The sequence below is a fragment of the Pan paniscus genome, chromosome 4, assembly GCF_029289425.2.
Source record: "Pan paniscus chromosome 4, NHGRI_mPanPan1-v2.0_pri, whole genome shotgun sequence".
Taxonomy (NCBI): Eukaryota; Metazoa; Chordata; class Mammalia; order Primates; family Hominidae; genus Pan; species Pan paniscus.
In genome coordinates this window covers 5,645,358-5,668,991 of record NC_073253.2, presented here as the reverse complement: position 1 = coordinate 5,668,991, position 23,634 = coordinate 5,645,358, and the positions used below count along the sequence as shown (strand labels likewise).

At 42.7% G+C, this 23,634-nt stretch overlaps 1 long non-coding RNA gene across 1 annotated transcript in view; it reads left to right on the top strand.

Moving 5' to 3' along the window:
* The window catches only part of LOC129397720 (uncharacterized), a 37,739-nt gene extending 14,430 nt beyond the window's left edge, over nucleotides 1-23,309 (top strand). Inside the window, exon 3 of the long non-coding RNA XR_008625305.2 lies at nucleotides 14,348-23,309. This is a non-coding gene — a long non-coding RNA (uncharacterized LOC129397720). The remainder of the gene's footprint in view (nucleotides 1-14,347) is intronic.
* Nucleotides 23,310-23,634: the final 325 nt, after the last annotated feature.

The following is a 23,634-nucleotide window of genomic DNA, read 5'->3' as shown; positions in this document are numbered from 1 at the left end:
AAGAAAACAACAAACTTCTCCAGTGGTACTGAGATTGCAAACAAATGATGCATATGATAAATCACAGCGAAGGAAACTGATTGCATTAAGTTATGGTAGATATCATCTTAAACATGGCTTAATGTGGTAGATAGAGGTGGTCGGCAACAGCATCCTTAATCTTCCCTCTGGTAGGTCTTTTGTGGATTGGAGGGTCTAGACAGCTAACCCTACATGTTCATGGTTAGAGTTTTGGATGTGAGTTAGAGCCTGCCGATTAGATGCACTCACAAAAGTTGTGGAAGGAAGAAGCAAGGGAAAGACCCGCTTCTGCTGCTCTGGCGGTATAGGAGAGCTTGCCCTGCCATCCCCATAGTGTTCCAGGATGTCCTCACTCGTCTTGTAGGCATCAAGACCCTTTGCAGCAGAGATGGCTGGAAGCTTCTTGTTTCGCTAGGAAAGGAGGACCTGCAGACACCCAGGTGCATGCTCTCCTGACTCTGTGCCTTCCTCACTCGGCAGAGGTAGCAGCCTCCGGTCTACTTTGGCTTGCAGTGCACTGGGGTCCTTTCTGAAGGCCCAGGCTGGAACCAGTTTTCCAACCCAGTGTACAGCAATATTGTGGACACTCCATTTTAAATTCCTCTCTACTTAAAATGGTTAGGGTGGGCTTAAAAAATTATGTATTTTAAATTAACAAGTGTGTATATTATGGGGTACAATGTACTGTTTTGATTTATAGATACATTGTAGAAAAATTAAATCAAGCAAATTAATATGTCCATCCCCTCACTAACTTATTGTTTTGTGTGTGTGGAAAGAGAATGTTGCAAATCTATTCTTTTGGCAGTTTTGAAATATGCAATACATTATGATTAACTGTGGTCACCATGCAGTGCAGTAGATCACCAAAACTTATTCCTCTAGTCTAATTGAAATTTTGTGTCTTGCTTAAAACACTTGTACAAATTTAGGGGTATAAGTGCAATTTTTTGTTACATGGATATATTGTGTAGTGGTGACATAGGCTGGGCTTTTAGTATAACCATTACTGGAGTAGTGTACATTATACTCATTAAGTAATTTCTTATCCCTCACCCCTCCCACCTTCTCACCCTTCCTAATCTCCATGTCTATTATTCCACTCTCTATGTCCATGCGTACACATTGTTTAGCTCCCAACATCTCCACTGACCCTACCCCTTCAGTCCCCGTCTCTGGTAACTACCTTTCTACTCTCTGTTTTTACGAGATCGACTTCTTAAGATCCCACATGTAAGTGAGATCATGCAGTATTCTTCTTTTTGTGCCTGTTTTTATTTCTTGCAACTTAATGCTTACTAATATGGAATTTGGTAGAAAAAGTAGTTGTAGGCAACAGTTCCTCAAGAACAAGACCATACAACTGCTTATCAGCCTTGGTTGGATTTGAAGGCAGTAAGAACCTAATTACCACTAGTAAATGAGAACTTGGACGTATGACACACTAAGAAACAGCTGCTTAAATTATCACCTGTGGTCCCTGGGAATACAAAGCCTGTTGAAGGCAGAGGGAGGACCCAGTGACTGCAGCAACATCATAGTGAGAATGAGGACTCTAAGGAGGGCGGGGTCAGCTGCTCATGACCAAACTGAAGGGTTCAAAGAAAGAAAATTCCAGCTCAGGGGTTTACATTCTCAGTTCAAGGTATGTCCAGTGACAAGCCTCTAAGTCCTAAATGATTGTTTATCTCTTGTAGCTGCTGGCCAGATTTCTCCAAAACTCCCAAATCGAGGCCAATCATGCACATGACTGAATTACAGTGTAAGTTGATTCAGAACTTTGTTCACCAGGTCTTCTTTAGCAAATATAGGAAATGTTTTGGTTAGGAGTAAGAATAGGAGACAAGGGAATGAGGACTTCAGAGCTTCTCCTGCTAACAGAGGCTCCTCCTTTGATGAGGCCAAACCTACCGACACCTAATGTAGTTACCTTGAAAGAAAGGACGGTTCTTCTCATACCAATTTCTACCTCCCCCACAGCCTCTACACCTATAGTTATAATCAGATCCCCGCATACCCCAGAGGCACAGTACAGAATCTGACTCAGGAGGAAAGGAGTTACTCGTCAATGTAATTACGATGTGTTACAATTTGTTTATATTTATTTACATTAATTTACATTTATTCATATTGAATTACAGAAGATGCTAGGTAATATGTCTTGTCATATATTATAAAGATGTTAAGCCAGGGTAAAAGGAACATGAGTTTGGGCAAAATGTATCAGATATTCTGGAGTCTTTTACTTTTGCTAGATACCAGCATTCTTATTCTCTATCACAATTTAGCCCTAGGGAACTTGATTACCTTCCCATTCAACAGGGCAGTATATTGGTTCAATTTCTTGATGACATCATACTTATTGAACTAGGTAAGCCAGAAATATCCTGGCAATCACATGTAAGATAGAGCAGGGGAGATGAAAGCCCAGTGAAAATTTGCAAGGGCCACCAAAACTTTGGAGTTTCTGCTAGGCCAGATGTAACCCAACTGTGGGGAGTGAAAGTCAGTTGTTGTTATTTGACACCCTATAACTAAAAAATAAGCATTAAACTTTCATTCCATCTGATATTGAAATGAAACTCAATGCTCCTTTTTTATTTGGTCAGCCTTTTTTTTTTTAATCTGATGTTGGAGGCAGGGTATACCTCCTTTAGGTATGCTGTGCTGACCCACTTATTGAGTACCTTGAAAATACAGTTTTAAGGAGAGCTTGAAGCAAGAGAGGGCAATGAGATCTGCTATCTGGTATCCCAGCTGATGCGAGAGGAAGGACGAGATGCTTCATGGAAACTATTGCAAGCCTAGTGTCTTAGTCCATTCTCACACTGCTATAAAGAACTACCTGAGACTGGGTAATTGATAAAGAAAAGAGGTTTAATTGGCTCATGGTTCCCCAGGCTGCACAGGAAGCATGGCTAGGGAGGCCTCAGGAAACTGACAATCATGGCAGAAGGCAGCGGGCAAGCAGGCCCATCTTACATGGGCTAGAGCAGGAGGGAAAAAGAGAAGGAGGAGGCGCTGCACACTCTTAAACAACCAGATCTTGCAAGAACTCACTATCAGGAGAACAGCAAGCGGGAGATCTGCCCCCATGATCCAGTCACCTCCTACCAGACCCTCCTCCAACACTGGAGATTACCATTTGACATGAGGTTTGGCCGGGGGACACAAATCCAAACCATATCACCTAGTAATGCTTTTTTGGAAAATAATTACAACATTTTTTTTTTTTCTGAAATGGCTCTTTGTTGCTCCTGGGCCCTGGTAGAGACCAGATGCCTAACTATGGGACATTAAGTGACCATAAGATCTAAATCATGAGTCACACAATTTGACTTTTATAACAGCACGGGGTGGAATGAAAGTGGCATATGTGAGGCTGAGCGTAAGCGTGATCCAGAGACTCATCTCTCAGCGTGCCCACCAATGACGCACAGGTGTCTCTCTTTTAACCAGCCCTCAACTGTGGCCTCCCTTGATTGCCTGAGGAAAACAAATGTTGATGCTAGTTTACAGAAGGTTCTGCATGGTATGCTGGTAACAGCTCATGAGGGATTTCTGCAGCTCTTCCCAGGTTTGCTCCAACAGAAGAGTAGTGAAGGGAATTTCTCCCAAGGGAAGAAATCGAGCAGAATATGAAATGTCTTATTTTTTTTTTTTGGAAGGATACACGTCCAGATGTATAGCTCACAACTGATTCATAGGAAGTCGATGGCAGGTTGGATACTTGAGGACCTGAAAGAAATAACCCTGGAGAATCAGTGACAAAAAGTTCTCTAGAAGAGGCATAAGCACAGAGTATAGGATACTTGTGTTCTTTATGATTCTTTATGTTCTTTATGATTCTTAACCAAAGGACATCAATTTCAGATAAGTGTTTCAGGAACCACGTGGGGAGATGACCAGCCTGTGAAGGTCAGGCAGCCTTTTCTTATGCCATCTGTGTTTTCCCAGTGAGTTCAGGAATAAGACGGCCATGGTGTCAGGGATGAAGATTAAACATGAGTTCCACAACTTGGGCTTTGCCTCTTTAAGGCTGAGTTGGCCCATCCCTGCTGTGTGCGCTTCCTGTTAAGAGTAGACAAGGTTGGGCTGGGCACGGTGGCTCATCCCTGTAATCCCAGCACTTTGGGAGGCTCAGGTGGGTGGATCATGAAGTCAGGTGATCAAGACCATCCTGGCTAACATGGTGAAACCCTGTCTCTTGAGCCCTGGAGGCAGAGGTTGCAGTGAGCTGATCACACCACTGCACTCCAGCCTAGGCAACAGAGCAAGACGTCATCTCAAAAAAAATAAATAAATAAGAGAAAGAAAGAAAAGAAAAAAGAGTAGACAACGTTGAGTATCATATATGAAGTCATTCTGTTGGGGGCAGACAGACACGCAGGGGAAGATTCGTTACATAAGACCCTTTTCATTGTGAAAAAAACAGTTATTTGTCCTCTCTGGAATAGATATTTTGGGTATGAAATGCCTCCGCCAATACTACTATCAAAAAGAATCCATTAATTCAATTGTGGTATCCTGTAAACCTTGTTTCTGACCTAATAAGTCATTTTCTAGCAAGAGAAGTGAAGCAATGGCCTTATTCCTATGGCATTCTGCAGTCTTCCTATTTATCTCAACACACATGTGCAGCTGGCCTTAACAAATGGGGGAGTGACCTCTTGCATACACAGATAACATCCATCAGTGGCATCGTGTGAGATTGGGTGATGTCCTATAGTATGCAGTATGCACTTTGAAAGGATGACCAAGATGTGAAGCTGTTTTCCCAATGGCCAAAATATATGGGTCCCAGATTCCTGGAAGTGAGAATACACAACTCCCTTTGTTATTACAGCTAATAACCCACTTGCAAATGCTGAATTCCTGTTCCTCTAACTTTGTACTTTCCTTGATTAAAAGCATCAGTTCCCAGATCAGAAAATGCTGAACCTCAGGTTATCATCAGTGACATCAGTACTGCCAAACCAGTGGCAAAAGTTAACAGAAGACTACAACAATCCAATATAAACAGGACCAAAAGGGCTCAAGCCCATAAAGAATGAAGATTTCATCTACCAAGCAAATAGCCAAAGTGTTTTTTGAGTGGACAAAAAGAAGTCGATTGTAAATAATTATAATTATGATCACTTATAGAAATGAGGCTTTGTGATCACTGGTAGAAATGAGGACTATACTAACTACAATTTCTTGCTCATTCTATGAAGGATGTATTAGCCAAGTTCCTTTTTTCTTTTTTCCTTTTCCTTTAATTTGATAGATGTGTTGGCAGTGATTGATGCCTTAACATAGTCTTTTGTTTGCAGAGATTATGATTGTGACTGGCGAGAACACCTCCAGTAATGAAGGTGCTGACGGACAAGACCCTGGGTAGCCCTTCTTTTGCAGAGAAGATGGGGCTGTTTTTCATTTGTATGAAGAATAAATCCATTGTGTTGGGTAGGATCATTTGTTGTCATTCAGTATGGCAGCAGGTTCAGTATAGAATGGTGTGCAGATGCTGAGTTGCCTAAACAGGTTTCTGTGACACTTTTGGTGGATCGACACTCCATTCTAACCTCTTCCGTAAGCACAGCTTTTCAGAAAGGCCTTCCAGAGTTATGCCTGGAGCCCAGGTCACAGACCACCTCTCCAGCTTTTTGACCCTACTGGAAGCATCTGATTCTCTGCATTAAACCCCTTTCTATTTAAGATAGCTAGTGATTCCTGCTTCTTGCTTCTTAGCCTGAGTATGGCTTGGATACTTTCTTCCAGTGCTTTGGAAGAAGACACAAAAACTACATATGAACTCTCGATTTTTCCCAAGCTGGTTTCTCAGTTTATCTTCCTCCTTTCTATCAATGATAGCTCATTCTCCCTGTCAGCTCTCTGCTGACTGTTTTCTTCATGCCTTCTCTGAATTTCTCTTTCTTCTCATCCCTACTGCCTCACTCCCAGCACAGGCAGGCTCCATGACCACACAGGTATACCCAGCATCACCTACTCATTTATGATGTGGCTTCACTCATCCCATTCCGCATTCTTTTAGAGCTTTTAGAGCTTTGACACATTCATTTTCTTTAAAAAAAAAAAAAAAAAAAAAAGAACTGGACACAGTGGCTCACATCTGTAATCCCAGCACTTTGGGAAGCTAAGGCAGGGAGATTGCTCGATGCCAGCAGTTTGAGGCCAGACTGGACAACACGGTGAGACCCCCATCTCTACAAAAAATACAAAAAATAATCAACTGGGCATGGTAGCAAACACGTCTAGTCCCAGCTACCTGGGAAGCTGAGGCAGGAGGATCACTTGAGCCCAGGGGTTTGAGGCTGCAGTGAGCTATGATGGTGCCACTCTACTCCTGCTTGGGCAAGAGAGTGAGACCCTGTCTCAAGACAAAGCAAAACAACAAAACAAAAATAAGCATGTTATTTTCTTGTTTTAAAAACCCGGTCACTAAGGTAAACTACAAGACAAAGCCCCCAACACCATAGTATGGAGTTAGCAGCCTCCCCTCTGCTTCCCCCACGTCTTTGAAGCCTTATTACTGATTGGTACATTATACCAACTCTCAGCCCCCTGTCATGCAGCAGATCATTCTAGCTGTGCCCTCATTCCAAACATCTCCCTCCTGGAGAGTGCTGACTGGCTACCTTCATCTGCCCAAATTCTGCCACCTTTGACTTCCTTCTCAGGACCCACCTTTCCCGTGATTTGCCCCTCATTTATCTAGCTCAGAATAACCACTCTGTCCTGTGAACGCCTGCAGGATTTAGAAAAGAACTGAGCCGTGCATTCAATCTCACACTGCCTTGTGCTATCTCTTGGATGTTTTTGTTTTTATGTGTTTTTTTTGTTTTGTTTTGTTTTTGGTTTGTTAGCTCTTAAACTGTTCTATATTCTTTTAATGTGTAGGTTATAGATCCTGAGAACTCAGATTATCACTGTGTCATACACAATGCATATTACAAATCGATTCGTAAAGCAGGGTTTAATCCATAATTATTCAACTGAAGGGACATTTGGGAATCATGGATGGGGAAACAGCTCACGCAATCAACCCTGGAGGGTGATGGTAGATACTGTGTGTTCTAATATCAGCTCAGTTATGCGTGTCTTCTGTGCATAAAATGCTTTTTCACTTGTATCTGAGATTTCCTGCCCCCCAAATGGGAGTAAGTCTGTTGACTCATTTATCAGGAGTCCTGTGAAGTGCAGCATTGTTTGTAAAGCGTCTCTTTCCTCTGATAAACAGCAACATGAAGAGACCAGTGTAACTTTCCTCATGAAGTATGTTTAAGTCACGGATCTAAAATTTGAGAGAAGCAAAAGAAATCCAATAAATTTTGAACTTGACAAAGGTGACCTTTTGTCTTTGAACCAAGTGGTACTAATTTAGAAAAGAAGAAAAAAATACTTATTTCTGCCAGAGTTTATGTTTTCAATTCACTTATCCAAAGTTTTGCTATTTTTTGTTGTTGTTGTTTTTGAGGAGAAACTCCTATATCCCACTAGATTGATGAAACTCCCGTATGTTATAGGAGTAAAGTACATGATTTCCTCATCTAAACATCTTCCCAGAAAAGTAAGGGTTTGTGTTAGAAATCAACACATTCCTATTCGATCCTAATTTATCGAACAAGCTAAACATCTGCTCCAGGCCAGACACTGCTCTGGGGAAGTAGAGATGGCGAAGATGTACTCCCTGTCCTCAGGGTGTTCACATACTGGCCAAGTGAGCCCCTTGCGAGTTATGATGCTCTCCCCTGAGCACAATGACAGAGGCGCAGGGGTAGCAGGGCAGGGTCAGGGCAGGACTTTTCACCGCACATCCAGGCATACTTCACAGAGGAAATAGGCCTTGGATTCTGAGCTGGAGGCTAAGACAGGATTGCCAAGAACTGAGCCATTAGAGTTAGCGCATTCCCAGGGGAGAGGGAACAATTTTGGCAAGGGCACCTGGCATAAAAATATTGGCTTAATGAAGGGAGGTGTGTATCAGCATATGGCTGCAAGGAAGATTGTCTAGGGAGTAATAAGGAAAGATTACGTAAAAATGGGTTTCAGGGGTCTTTAAGTTGCAGGGAAGGAATTTGGGAAGCAAGAATATTGAGCTTTTTGGGAAGTCAGGGAAGGGCATGGAAGAGATTTGTATAACAATTTGGACTTCCAAGGAAGAAACCTTTCTAGAGATGGATTTCTTTTTTTCTATGAGACAGAAATAAAAACCCACAGACTACAGTGGATGATGCATGCCAGTGTGTGGATTTATATGTACATACTGTGCAAACGCAGCACAGTGTAACAGTAAGTGGAGCAGAAGCTAAGGGGCTTGCCTTCTAGAAATACTTGACTTCTAGAAATTTGCATGGTGTGATGCAAAGACGGAGACTCTTAGGACACAACCTCTTACTGTGTGGCCGTGGCCAAATAACCTTTGAAGAGGGTCTTTATTCACACATCATAAAATGAGGGCAACAAGACTTTCCCCTGTGTTGAGGTAATTGCATATATAATGTATCTGGCTGACAAATTGGTTCCCAGTAAGTAACAGAAGTTAAAATATGAAGACATAGTCAAAATCTCAGTACTTGTTAATTTCTGTCTCCCCCATTGCTGCAGACTGAACTTTCATTGAAAGTAGGTCCACGTGGTTAACAAAATGGCCTCCTTGTTTTTTCAAATTTTTTCTTTTAAAAAGGCTCATATTGTGCCCACTTTCAAAATTAACCCCAGCATACAGTAACTAGCATGCTCTTTCTTCCAGTGTGGAAATGCACTCCTACATGGCTAGTGGGTGTGCAGATCAGAATTCTGTGGGCTAATCGCTTGCAGCACACACGGTTGTCCCTTAAGGAATTCTTCTCCATTTCCTTTTGAACACACCCGTGGAAGTCATTCTGGGTGTGGCCTTTGGAAGTCTTGTGAAGAAAATGTCCTGTCCGACAGCTGCCTTCTCTGTAGGTCACCCAGGGTCTCCGCTCCCAACTCGCCACTGCTCTCTCAATGTCTTGGGGTGACTTCTGGGTTTTCTATGAAGTGGGGGCCTCCCAGAGGCAACAGCCTCACACTGTGACACAATTTTCTTTCCTCTCATTCACCCAGGCATTTTTGGTGGGCTGAGTGTTGAGAATCAAAACATCTACACCCACGTTAGTTTACTGTCTACACTAACGTCCATTTATTCTTCCACTGTCTTAACCAACCTGACATTGCTACTGCAGCTAACTCTTGCCCAGGAAGATTAAACTTATCAAACAACATTTTTGCTAATTTCAGTGACTTCTCCAAAATTAAGTTAAATCGACATTCAGCTAGTCAGTTTACAATAAAGACATTGGATCTTCTCTATTGTACCTTAGGAGAGGTACACACCCCTCCCAAATGAGTGTATCATGAACACTAACCAATCCTAACCACCCTCCCCTTTTGAAAACCTGCCTTAAACTAGACAATGAAAACCTCATAAATGTCCCTCCTTTGTCCCACCCTTTCCAAGATGAACCTAAGACAATCCAGATGGTGTTCCCCTGACTTTGGTAAACAGCAAGCTCATTTTTGCTTTATCACCAGCCTGCTCTGGTAGGACTTTTGGGGAGCAGCATTTGGTAGCAGAAATGCCATCATGGCCAGGTCATTGTAGTTGCTTGGTGTCCTGTGCTCACTGTTGAGTGCACGTCTCTTTGAGGACCATGCAAGGCCATGTGCAAGGTGGTTAAAAGTGTCTGCCATGGATCTAGATGCCAACACTGACCAGCACCATCATCTGGGGTAAGCCCTGTCTCTGTGTCTGCGGGTGGTGGGCTGAATAATGGCTCCAGAGTTACCCACTGCCAACCCCTTCTATCTTGTATGGCAAAAGGGACTTTGCAGATATAATTAGGCTTAGAGATCCTGGGGTGGAGAGATTGTTCTTGATTATCCAGAAGAGCCCTAAATGTAATCACAAGTATCCTTAGGAGAGAAGGCAGAGGGGAGTTTGATAGAGAGGAGAGGCAATGTGCAGACAGAAGGAGAGACTGGAGTGAAGCACTTTGAAGACAGAGGAAGGGGCCACAAGCCAAGGAATGCATGTAGCCAACAGAGGCTGAAAAGGCAAAGAAATGTGTTTTCCTCTCAAGCCTCTAGAAGGAGCCAGCCCACACTTTGACTTCAGACACTGGAATGAGACTGACTTCAGACTTCTGACCTCCAGAACTGTAGGTCACACCCAACACATTCCTGTTATTTCAAGCCAGCAGCTTTATGGCAATTTGCTACAGCAGAAATTGGAAATAAATTAACTCATTTTTTTTATAACTTTAAACTTCATTATAGACAACCTATTTCCTAGGGTTTGTACGAAGGCTAAATGAGTTAATTTATGTAAAGCACTTATATCAGTGTCCAAGATATAGTAAGCAGACAATAAATACTGAGAATTGTTATTATAGGTCTCATATCTCTCTAATACTGAGTGTTATATTATGTCTATGAGGCTGCATATGGGCAGGGTGTCTGTCTGTCCCAACTCTGGGAGGCAGTGGTTGGCACAGTGCCGAGTACCCCACAGGGCCTCCATGACTATTTGCTGACAGTCAGGTCAATGGATGATGCACAGCTTTCTCTACCATGCCAGAGATTCATCCCTTAAAATGCCTTGTTAGTGAAAGAAACCAGTTGAAGAGGTGATTCTGAACAATACAAAGCCCTGAAGTTATTTCTGTTTGGCTTTGAAATAAACTATATAGTGTTAATGGCAGTAGAATTATCTTCCTCATCGTGTCTTAGGCATACATAATTCATTTTCCCTTGATAAGCAACCCAAAGATGGAAGAAATAGCCTGGGTTTGTACTGAGTGGAAGGGGCCAAAGGAAGTAAGGAAGGGAAAGTCAGCAATGGACACTTAGCAGAGACAACGGAACAGTGCAGGCACTCAGATATTCTGCCCTTAGACGGGAAGCGACCTGCAGGCCCTGTGTCATTCAGGGTTCTCCAGAAAAAGCAGAGCCAACTGGAGACAGATGGATAAAGGGAGAGAGAGATTTGTTTGTTCATTTACTTATTTATTGATTGGAATTGGTTCATATGATTGGAGGGGCCAGTGAGCCCCAAATTTGCAGGGCAGGTGAGAAGTCTTGAAATTCAGGTAAGAGTTGATCTTGCAGCCTTGAGTCTGAGTTCCACAGGGCAGCAGGCTGGCACCTTGGCAGGGTTTCTGTGCTGCAGTCTTGAGACAGAATTGCTTGCTCTTTGGAACATGTCAGTCTTGGCTTTTGAGGCCTTCAACTGATTGGATGACCCACCCACATTAATTTATGAATCACATTTTAAAAATAGCTTCACAGCAGCATTTAGACTAGTGTTTGATCAAACAACTGGGCACCATAGCCCAGCTAAATTGACACATGAAGTTAATCATCATAGCCTCCAAAATGCCTAAGAGGGAGCTCACGCGTTTTTATATTCATCATTCTTCTGATGGCCCCATGAAAACCCACTAGAAAAAAATGAAAGACATAAACTTGGGGAAGCCAGATAGAATTTTCTCTTCTTATTTATTTATTTATTTATTATTATTATTTTTAGACAAAGTCTTGCTCTGTCGCCCAGGCTGAAGTGCAAATGAGCAATCACAGCTCACTGTACCCTCGACCTCCTGGGCTCAGGAGATCCTCCCACCTCAGCCTCCTGATTAGCTAAGATTACAGGTGCATACGACCACACCCAGCTAATTTTTGTGTTTTTTTGTCGAGACAAGGTCTTGCCATGTTGCCCAGGCTGGCCTTGAACTCCTGGCCTCAAGCCATCCTCCTGCCTCGGTCTCCCAAAATGTTGGGATTGCAGGCATGAGCACCCATGCCTGGCCAGATTGAATTTCCAAAACAATTCACCACAAGTTCCCCTTACATATCTTATAGACAGCCAGCAAGTCCATCTTAAATATGGCCTAATTTATATTTTCGGATTTTTAGGACGTGCGTAAGGATGTCCACATGATGAATACAGTGTGGCTGTTCTAAGCCAGCTTTGAGGGTGATACGCACCTTTGCCCCCACACATTAATGAGGCTCACAGCAAGTTAAGTAGATGGGATCTGAGTCTTGATCAGCCATCAGCATGTGGACAGTGGCTATTTGTAAGATTATGCTGGGTCAGTCTCAGTGGTTTAGCTGGAATTTTCTGTTCTTACTGTCCTCTTCTGTGTAATACCTTGTCCCTCAGTTGTGTCCAAAACATGTTAATAGTTAAAAATAATGTCTGACCATGCACACAAACATGGGCTTTTCTTGCAGTATTTTTTTTCTGTCAATATTTTCTACTTTATTTCAGGAAAGTTCTTTTCCAGCTCTTTTTTAGTGAGGCATTTCATGAAAGTCTCATTTTGATCCTATATCTCTTTTCTCAATTTTTGGAAAATTCTGATAGATTTTCTGAAGATCCAAACTATGCCAGGCTACAGTGCTTTGCCCTTGTTTCTTAGGATGTTTAATTAAGGAAAGATAGTCCCCAAGGCAGGTTTCCAGAATTCTGCCTTCACATGGTGTTGTAAGGAAATCTATTTCTCCTTTGCACAATAAGAGAAGCTTCCCATGACTGACTATAATCCCTGTAGGAACAGCTGGGAGGCTTGACCGGCATTGTACTAGCCAGCTCATCACTGGATATTGTATTACATGACACATAGTATGTTGTAGCCCACTTCCATTACATCTTATCAATAGGAGCTGTATTTGCTATTATAGGGGGCTTTATTCACTGATTCTGTCTTATCAATAGGAGCTGTATTTGCTATTATAGGGGGCTTTATTCACTGATTCTGTCTATTTTCAGGCTATATACTCAACCAAGCCTATGCTAAAGCTCATTTTGCTATTATATTTATAGGCGTCAATTTAACATTTTTCCCACAGCATTTCCTCGGCCTATCTGGCATGCCTCGACGCTACTCCGGTTATCCCGACACATACACCACATGAAATACTATCTCATCCATAGGCTCATTTATTTCCCTGACAGCAGTAATTCTAATAATTTTCATGATCTGAGAAGCCTTTGCTTCAAAACGAAAAGTTCTAATAATTGAACGACCATCTACCAACTTAGAATGACTATGTGGCTGTCCCCCACCCTATCACACATTCGAAGAACCAACCTACATGAAAACCTAAATGAAAAAGGAAGGAATTGAACCCCCAAAGACTGGTTTCAAGCCAATCCCATAACCTCCATGACTTCTTCGATAAGATATTAGTAAAATTATTTCATAACTTTGTCAAAGTTAAGTTATAGGTTAAGCCCTATATATCTTAATGGCCCATCCAGCTAAATTAGGCCTTCAGGATACCACATCCCCTATTATAGAAGAACCACTTATCTTCCATGACCATACCCTTATAATTATTTTTCTAATCAGTTCCTTACTTCTGTACATTATTTCTCTAATATTCACAACAAAACTAATACTAACACCATAGATGCCCAAGAACTAGAAACCATCTGAACTATCTTGCCTGCCATCATCTTAGTCTTGATCGCCCTCCCATCTCTACGCATCTTATATATAACAGACAAAATCAAGAACCCTTCTCTCACCATTAAACAATTGGGCATCAATGGTATTGAAGCTATGAATATACAGATTATGAAGAATTAAGCTTTGACTCTCATATACTTCCAGCAACAGACAGAGGTGATCCTATCTTCTGTCAACATTTATTCTGATTCTTTGGTCACCCTGAAGTCTACATCCTCCTCCAACCAGGCTTCAAGATAATTTGCCATATCATAACATAGTATTCTGGAAAAAAAATAACCATTTGGATATAGGGGCATGATGTGAGCTATAATATCAATTGTTTTCTTAGAGTTTATCTTATGGGCTCACCATATATTTACAGTAGGCATAGATGTAGATACACAAGCCTACTTCACCTCTGCTATGATAATTATTGCTATTCCCACTGGTGTCAAAGTTTTTAGCTGACTAGCTACACTTCATGGCAGCAATACTAAATGATCCCCTGCAATGCTCTGAGCCTTGGGATTTATTTTCCTTTTTGCAGTAGGAGGCTTGACTGGCATTGTACTAGCCAACTCATCATTGGATATTGTAATTACATGACACATATTATGTTATAGCCCATTTACATTACGTCTTATCAATAGGAGCCGTATTTGCTATTATAGGGGGTTTTATTCACTGATTCTATTTTCAGGCTATGTACTCAATCAAGCCTAGGCTAAAGCTCATTTTGCTATTATGTATTTTCTACACTGACTGAACATGTGGTTTGAAACCATCTTCCATTATTTATTTATTTATTTATTTATTTATTTATTTATTTATTTATTTAGATGGAGTCTTGCTCCTGTTGCCCAGGCTGGAGTGCAATGGCACGATCTCGGTTCACTGCAACCTCCGCCTCCTGGGTTCAAGCGATTCTCCTGCCTCAGCCTCCTGAATAGCTGGGATTACAGGCACCCACCACCACACCCGGCTAATTTGTGCATTTTTAGTAGAGATGGGGTTTCGCCATGTTGCCCAGGCTGGCCTCAAACTCCTGACCTCGTGATCCGCCTGCCTCAGCCTCCCAAAGTGCTGGAATTACAGGCATAAGCCACCATGCCTGGCCTTGAAACCATCTTTCAAAATGTGGTCTTTTTGCAGTACAGCTGGGATGTCTCTGCCTTCCCAACCATGCACCTTTGTAAAGGGGCAGCTTCTGTCTCGCCGGTGTAACAGATTTCTTCCCTGTGTCCCCTTTCTCTTCTGTCAATGAATCATGGGTGGCTGTCAGCTGGGGACCGCTCTCAGTGTCTCATGCACTGAATGCAACATGGACACAAACTTATGATAGGGCCAGGTGGGGGACAGCAAGAGGTGAGCACCGGAAATTGCATGAGCTAGGAGTCACTGGCTGGTAGTGGGTGAGGGACACGTGGTAGGGACAGTTTAGCAGCTGGATCAGGGTGGAAATCCAAACCCTGACAGCTGAGAAGTGGCACAGACCTGCTTCTGTGGGGACAAGTGTCCACTGGCCCTGGCCAACTGGCCTCCAGGGGGCATTGTTGGAATATGCGATCATCCCAAAGCACTTCAGCTTGAAGAAGATCTAGGACACAGTTTGTTGTTACCAGGTGGTAACATTTAGATGGGATGTGATGGATGGAATTGAAGTTAAAAACCCATCCACCATTTCTAGTTAGTACAGTAGGCTCCTAATTTACAGAAATGCTTGTGAAATTGAGAATCATGATAAAATCCTCATACCTCCTCCTCTTTTGACCAAATCTTTCTAAAATGCACAATTATAATTTCTTATCTTTTAGTACATAGTAATTATGTTATATGTGTTATATACACTATGTAAATATAGTTCATTAAATCATTCTTTGGTGCTTGAAGACTTTCTAATTCATTACTTCATTCCAGACATCAATGACAACAGCACATACCGAGCAGGTACACATATGAGCTACCTACTAATATGCCCTGATTTTGATTGTATTTTGTGAAAACCTTGGTATGGGTTATTTTTAAATGAATGTTTTCCCAAATTTTAAGCTGAAACTAGGATGCATCAAAATTATCTTGGTCATAATCTTGTCAATGATGTCATCTAAAGGCTACCGGGAACACACCTGTAGCCCAGCAAAGTTGAAGCCATCGACTGGCTCATCACAACAAGGAAGGCTGTGCACCACCAGGACCCAGCAGCAGCTCAGCAGCAGCAGTGAGAGGGCCTTGGGAAAGACTTGGAGGGTTTGGCTTATACAAGGTGATCTTGGGGAGGGTCAAGGAAACAGGCTGTGATGGTTAATATTGAGTGTCAACTTGATTGGATTGAAGGATGCAAAGGATTGTTCCTGGGTGTATATGTGAGAGTGTGGCCAAAGGAGATTAACTTTTTAATCAGTGGACTGGGAGAGGCACACCCACCCTCAATCTGGGTGGGCATCATCTAATCAGCTGCCACAGCAGCTAAAATAAAGCAGGCAGAAGTTGGAAGGAGCAGACTTGCTGAGTGTTCCAGCCTTCACCTTTCTCCCATGCTGGATGCTTCCTGCCCTCGAACATCAGACTCCAAGTTCTTCAGCTTTTTTTTTTTTTTTGGACTCTTGGACTTATACCATTGGTTTGCCAGGGGCTCCCAGGCCTCTAGCCGCAGACTGAAGGCTGCACTGTGAGCCTCCCTACCTTTGAAGTTTGGGACTCAGACTGGCTTCTTGGCTCCTCAGCTTGCAGTCAGCCTATTGTGAGACTTCCCCTTGTGATCATGTGAGCCAATTCTCCTAATAAACTCCCCTTCATATATACACCTATCCTATTAGTTCTGTCCCTTTAGAGAACCCTGACTAATACACAGGCCATGCTCAAATGGAGTGCTGTCTGGAAATGGGAGTAATTCTGTGGTTGAATGTCTTAATTGTCCTGGAAGGTGGGAGAAATGGAGTGAGGCTGGTGCTACAATTGATGTAAAAGCAGCAGCTGCTCACATAAGCCGGGGTGGGGGATGCCTAGGCGTATTTGTGGTATTGACCACGTTCTTGTTTTTGTTTGTGACCAGACCAGATTACAGAGGGGTATTGATTTGCCTTTCCCCCGCCCCCACCATCACAGTGTGTCCCTGTCCAGTGTTGGTGCTCTGTGGCATTGCTTGTGTCCATAGGAGTCCATCAAGGCAGAGCGGCAAGAGCCAGGTCAGCTTCCAGCTCTTCCAGGCTGCATGTCCCCCTCAATATCCTGTAAGTTCTCATCCAGCAGATACTGAATACTCAAGGGTTCACATTCTCTTAGCCTAGAGGTGGCTGCAATAATGAAAGGCATTTGGCTGATGTGTTTTCAAAGGAGAGGGAAGCTGTCTGTGTTTGTTACCTGAGGCTGCATAACAAATGACCACAGCCTAGTGACTTGAAACATCACACACCAGTTACCTCCGCTCTCAGTAGGTCAGAAGTTCAGGCATAGACCAGCTGTGGCCTCCACTCTGAGTCTCAGTAGGCTACAATCAGGGCTCAATCAGGGCTGTGGTCCTGTCAGAGGCTCTCTCAGGTTGGTGGTGGTTGTAGGACTGAAGTTCCTGTTTTTGGGGGGTAGTCAGCTGGTGTATTAGTCTATTTTCACACTAGTGATCAAGACATACCTGAGACCAGGTACTTTATTTAAAAAAAAAAAAAAAAAAGAGGTTTAATGGACTCACAGTTCCATGTGGCTATGGAGGCCTCACCATCATGGTGGAAGGCAAAAGGCCATCTTACATGGCAGCAGGCAAGAGAGAATGAGAGCCAAGCAAAAGGGGTTTCCCCTTATAAAACCATCAGATCTCATGAGACTTATTCACTACCATGAGAACAGTATGGGGGAAACTGCCCCCATGAATCAGTTATCTCCCACCAGGTCCCTCCCACAACATGTGGGAAATACGGGAGCTACAATTCAAAAGGAGATTTGGGTGGAGACACAGCCAAACCTATCAGCTGGGGACCACTCTCAGCATCCAGGGGCTGCCATGGTTCCTGCCACGTGGCCTCTCACAGTCCTTCCTACAGGACGGCAGCCCTTCTTACACAAGTCAGCAAGAGGGAGTCTCTCTTGCCCCCACTTGCTAAGGCAGAATCTCACATCAGATGTAACCATCACATTTGCTGTATTCTATTATCTAGAATTATGTCACAAGCCCCTTTATGCTCAGGGGAGTGGATTATCCAAAACATAGATCACTGGGGAGGGGTGACCTTAGGGTGTGTTGGCCACATCACCTGAGAGTACATGAAACATCTCTCTCATTTCTTTCATTTCTTGAGCTTTTAAAAAATTACTAAATGAATAAACATAGACAATTTAGGTTGCATGAATGAATACAAAGAAGAACATATTATCATTCCTAATTATCACAATTTCTACCACAAAGATGATCAGTTGTAACACTTGCATGTAGGTACTGGACCAGTTTTTATAAACCATCCCAGCTATGGTCTACTGCTCAATGGGACTGTTGACTCTTCAGAAGTATGGTCTGGGATCAACCACATTCTTGCAGGCCACCAAGAGGAGGCATCCCTCTCCACAGAAGAGAGATGAGCTCTGGGCTCCTTCTGCACCTTCACAGTGAAGGCTCAACGGGGCACATGGATCCCTATGTTGCCCTAGATATGACATTTTTACATTTTTGACTTTTCACCCTGTAGTGGGGGTTAAGGGCAGAGCTACAGGCATCTGGTAGGCATAGCCTAGGGACATTGCTAAATACCCTTCCACAGGGGGGACAGTCTCTGACCACAAAGAATTGTCCAGCCTAAAACGTCAATAGTGCCAGGGTTAAGAACACTGGCTCCAACCTTGTACAAGTCTGTGAAGTTCAAGACATTGTGGAGGTTTTTCTTGTTTTTTGTTTTTTTGCTATTTACAAAGGTGTTCTTTCCTCTCCCCATCATACTTCACAGTTCAACCCAATGGAAATAGATTAAAAGAGTGAAAGTCACTGGTCTCAAATAATCTACGGAATTCAGCATTTTGAAAATCACATAGCAATTTTGGGTAGGTATTCACATGCACTGAAAAACCAGGCAAACATCCGACTCCCAGGATAAAGTGACTGAGAGCAGTAGAAGACTTGTTGAGCCATAAGGAATAAGAGGAAAATTATGTTATGAAGTGCAGGAACAGCACAGACCCAGACGAGGGGATGCAGCCCGGAGCCAGTAACCCGGCGCCTCCTCCTCCCCAGGGCGCAGCGCTGGCTGATCCCCAGATACCGTGATCACACGTCCCAGGTCCTGAGAGTGCCTCATAGGTAGACAGTTCTTTGGGACTTTTGGGACGCAGCACTTGAAGAGAGGTTTACCTAAACTTTCCTCCTGGGAGCCTGTGATCATTTGAAAGTAACAGAAGAAAGTTGTCAGGCTGAGGAAAGTTTCAACAGGCACTTGGTGAGAATGGGAAGCATCCATTCATTGCGAAATCGCGGGGACAGAGGAGGAATTCACGGGATCAGAGCACTGAGAAACTCCAGAGGCTTCTGGTTCACCGCCCTGATTCCACAGATGTGGGTCAGAGGCAGAGACGGAAGTTGGAATGGACAAGCCTGCCCTCTCCTCGGCTCTCCATGGCTCTGTCCTCAGGCTGTTTCTGCAATTTGACATGAGGCCTGGCCCCAGGGAAACCAGTGGGGCCTCATCTCCTCCCTGTGCTGCTCTGAGATGGAGTCTTCTCAGGGTCAGTCCAGCTCTGGAGCCCCTGTCCAGCTCGGTCACCAAAGCTGTCTGGTCCCAGGGCGGTGCTGAGTGACAGGCACACCAGCCAATCCAATTGGCCATTTCATACCCAATGCATGTGACTGATAAAGAGATAACGCCCTGTCTCCAAGACACAGGCTTTACATAAACAGCTTTAACGACCTCTTCACCTAGAGACAAGACTCCTTAGTGGTGGAACCTCAGGCATCCGTGCAGGATGTAAGAAAGCTCCCGTATATACATGAACTGAGAAGTGTGTAGAAGAATAAATACTGTAATAGGTAATAAAATGTATGTATTTTTATTTATATGCTACTTTCTCTTTCTCCCTCTCTGTGTATATACACATATATACAAAAATGTATTCATTCTATGGAAAACATGAAAGATGTAATATTCTTTACATATGAAATTTTAATGTATTAATTTTTTCTGATCATATGAACACCACAAATATAATTTTATAATTTTCTTACCTAACAATAAGTCTTAAACATAAATATACACAGACAATATCGTAGTTTTTTTTTTTAAATCATAATTAAAATGGTTGTGAAACATTCCACTTTAATTTGTTCCTCCTAATCCCTAGGGTGGTACATTAAGTGAGGGTTTCTCAGCCTCGGTACCATGGGCAGTTTGGGTTAGCCCATCCTTTTCAGAGACCCTGCCCTGGACACTGCAGGATGTGGCTTCACATTCTGGTCTCTGCCCACTGGGTGCCAGAAACATCCCTTCCCCTTAGCTGTGGCAATCAACACTGTCACTAGACATTGCCAAATGTCCCCTGGAGGACAAAATCACCCTAGGTTGAGAACCAATGGCATTTTTTTTAAAAGTATCATTGTAAGACAAAGCCACCTGAACTTCCTTGCTGATGTCTCTTCACTTCTTTTTTTTTTTTTTTTGAGACAGAGTCTTGCTCTGTTGCCCAGGCTGGAATGCAGTGGCATGATCTCGGCTCACTGCAAGCTCTGCCTCCCGGGTTCACACCATTCTCCTGCCTCAGCCTCCTGAGTAGCTGGGACTACAGGCGCCTGCCACCACACCTGGCTAATTTTTTTTGTATTTTTAGTAGAGACGGGGTTTCACCATGTTAGCCAGGATAGTCTCAATCTCCTGACCTCACCATCTGCCCACCTTGGCCTCCCAAAGTGCTAGGATTACAGGCATGAGCCACCACGCCTGGCCTCAACTTCTATCTAATTCTATTCAGAGGGAAAATTTCTAGAAGCGACATTCCTGTTGCAGAGAAGAGATATTCACTTGAGAACCTTGATATATATTTGCCAAATTTCTGTCCAAGTATCATTTTTAAAAAGTTAAAAACATGACTTTCATACAAAAACATACAGAGCATATGTCAAAGATGTATTTCTCTAATGCAATGAGACAGCCAGCAGGACAGTGAGGCTGCAGCATCGTGGGGACAGAGTGCAGAAAGAGGTCGCAGAAGCCTTGGAAGAAGGTCATTCAGTCATACAAGGACACCCTGATGCTTGGGCTGCGGTCCTTTCCAAGTCCACGGGGCGTTGTTCCTTTGTGTCAACACCAGACAAGACTCATGGGCACTGCTGTCAGTGTTCTGTGTGTTATAATACCAGGGACCCTCACATGGCGGTGGTGATTCTAACCAATAGAAAATAATAAGTCAAAGCAAAGACCGTTACCCCTAACGAGAACGCGGACAGAGCCATCCTTTTGACTATTTCCAAGTTTTGATTTTTTTTTCTTACGTTGCCTTCCTGAAATTTTAAAATTTACCCTCCCTTCAACTGACTCCGTTCCCATAACCAAACCAGCAGGAAGGATTATCACTCATTTTTATTATACCCTATTGGACAGATAACTCATTATTTTGTTTCCATTTATTTCATTAACAGTGAGGTCAAATATATTTTCACATATTTATTGGCCATTTGTGTTTTAATTTACTTTGCCTATTCATGCCCTTTGTCCATTTTCATTTTGGGGAATTCAACTTTTTCTTATTCATTTACATCTGTATAACACCATTTGTCTTTCATAAGTGTTGCAAATATTTTTCTCCATTTTTCCTTTGCCTTTTCATTTATGTTTTTCTTTAATATAGAAATTTATATGTAGTCAAATCCATCAATTATTTTTGTGCTTTCACTTCTGGGATTATGTAGAAAAGTTCTTTCTTAACTCTGAGATTAAATATTTATGTATCCTTTTTTTTTTTTAGTATATTTAGAGGTTATACTTAAATTCGTTTGAAATTTATTTTAAAATAAGATGAGAGTTGGTGACTAACTTTGTTTTTTCTTTTTACCAAAGAATTAGCAAGTTTTATTGACTTTGTTATTGAGTAATTCATCTTTTTAAGTCATATTGCTCATGTGTTAGTCCCTGTGTGTGAGAGGCCGTTTCTGGACTGTCTACTCTGTTCCCTTGATCTGCCTATTGTCTTGGCCGAAGGCCATACAATATAAATTCCTGCTGATTTATAATATACTTCTTTATCTGGCATAGCAGGTCTTGTTTTAAATGCCTTATCTTTTATTTGCAAGTAGATAGAGTGTTTATTTTTATGGAATTTGGATAAGTTAAAAGGTGGGTTTTTTTTTTAAAGACAGTGATTTTTCATTCTCTTATCTAGCCAAATATTTTCCCATTAAAAATGCCTTTAACTTCTTAGTGAACACGTTGAGGATGTACATTTCCCCGTGTATTGAAGGGCGGTGCCCCTCACCTTAAATATTGTTACCAGAGCTCATTTTCCTTTGCCCAGAGTGCCTGGAACATTGAGGCCCAAGGACAAAGGGATGGGGGTGTCTGAAAGCTGGCAGAGAGCCCTGGGCACTAGATGGGGTACAGGCACTCTCACAGCCTGACGTGATGGAAGGAACAGATCACCTGCTACAGAGAGTCAGCAGATCTTCATTTGTTTGTTTGTTTTTATTAGCTTCTCAACCAGCTCCTCAAAGTGGGTTCCATGGACCACTGCATTTCCATGAGATTCATCTGAGTGGCTGGAGGAGCGTGCTTGTTGTCAGTGAGGGAAAATGTGCCAGGTTAGATAATACTGAGCAAGTTCCTCTGCTGCAGGACTTCTCAGGACCTTTAATCTCTGATACCCTGTCCGAGAATGTGATGATTATTAGACCTTGGCACCCTTCTTCAGGAAACAACCACCAACATCTCAATGAATGCTTGCCTTCTGAGCACTGCTGCCTGGGAAAGGCTATTTTCCTGATATTATTGTTTTCTCTAAAAACATTGTGGAAAAAAAAATGAAATGTCTCCAACAGTGAAAATAAGAACAACTGTAATTATTTATACTCATTGACAACAAGAATAGGATTTATTCTACCTTTGGTGGCGGCTTCTATTTTTATGAGAGATTTCTACACATTTTCTTGGCAGTCCTCACCCCTTCCCAACGAGGCACGATAGACAGGCATTACCACGCCAGTATGGTGAGGAAACAAAGGCTGAGCATGGACACCATGTAGCCATGGCGTCTTCTTAGCAATCTTTATCTGTTGGTTCCAAAACAGATTTTGCAGTTTTCCTTTGCTGTGCAAAAGTTACCACAAACTTAATTACTGAAACCAATAGCCGTTTATTAGCTCACAGATCTTATAGGTCAGAAGTCAGGGTGCAGTGAGGCTGGATTTCGTGCTAGGGGTTTTGTGCAGTGAATTTGGGTGCTGGCAGGGCACTTTTCATTTCTGGAGGCTCTGGGAAGAATCTATTTCCACCTCATGCAGAGGCCTCATGTTGGCAGAATTCGGTTCCTCCTAGCTGTAGGACTGAGAACTCCAGCTCTTAGAGGCTCCCCACATTCCTTGCCACATGGGCCCCTCCATCTTGAAACCAGCAATAGAGAATCTCCCTCCCGGTCACCCTCAAATATCTTTCTTCAGGAAGAGCCTCATCACCTGATTAGATCAGGCCCACCCAGGATAATCTCTGTATCTTGAAGTAAGTTCATTGGATTCATCTTCAAGACTTTGATTTTATCTGCAAGATCTCTTCACAGCAGAACCTAGATTAGTAATTGATTTAATAACTGAGTGACAATTTGTGTATACCGGGGCCGGGGATGAACAGGGACTTTCAGGGGTCATCTTAGAACTTTGCCTCCCTCGTTCACTTCGTTCTCATTGGGGCATCAGGACTGTACTTGCTTTAGATCCTTCCTGTGCTACTAGGATGATCCACATGTGATTGGGGAAATCAATGAGTCTGAACAGATTTGTTTTAGTGTGAGTAGAATGCATCCGAAGATGCCAATGAGGACAACCTGGAAAAGTCTTTATGTCTGACAAAATGCGTTCCCTCCTGCCTGCCTCCCGTTCTAGAGATCAAAAGAATCGGCATAGTTGTTAGAAAGTTGCCGTTTTATGCATGATTTTAAAAGTATCCATTTTAGGCTT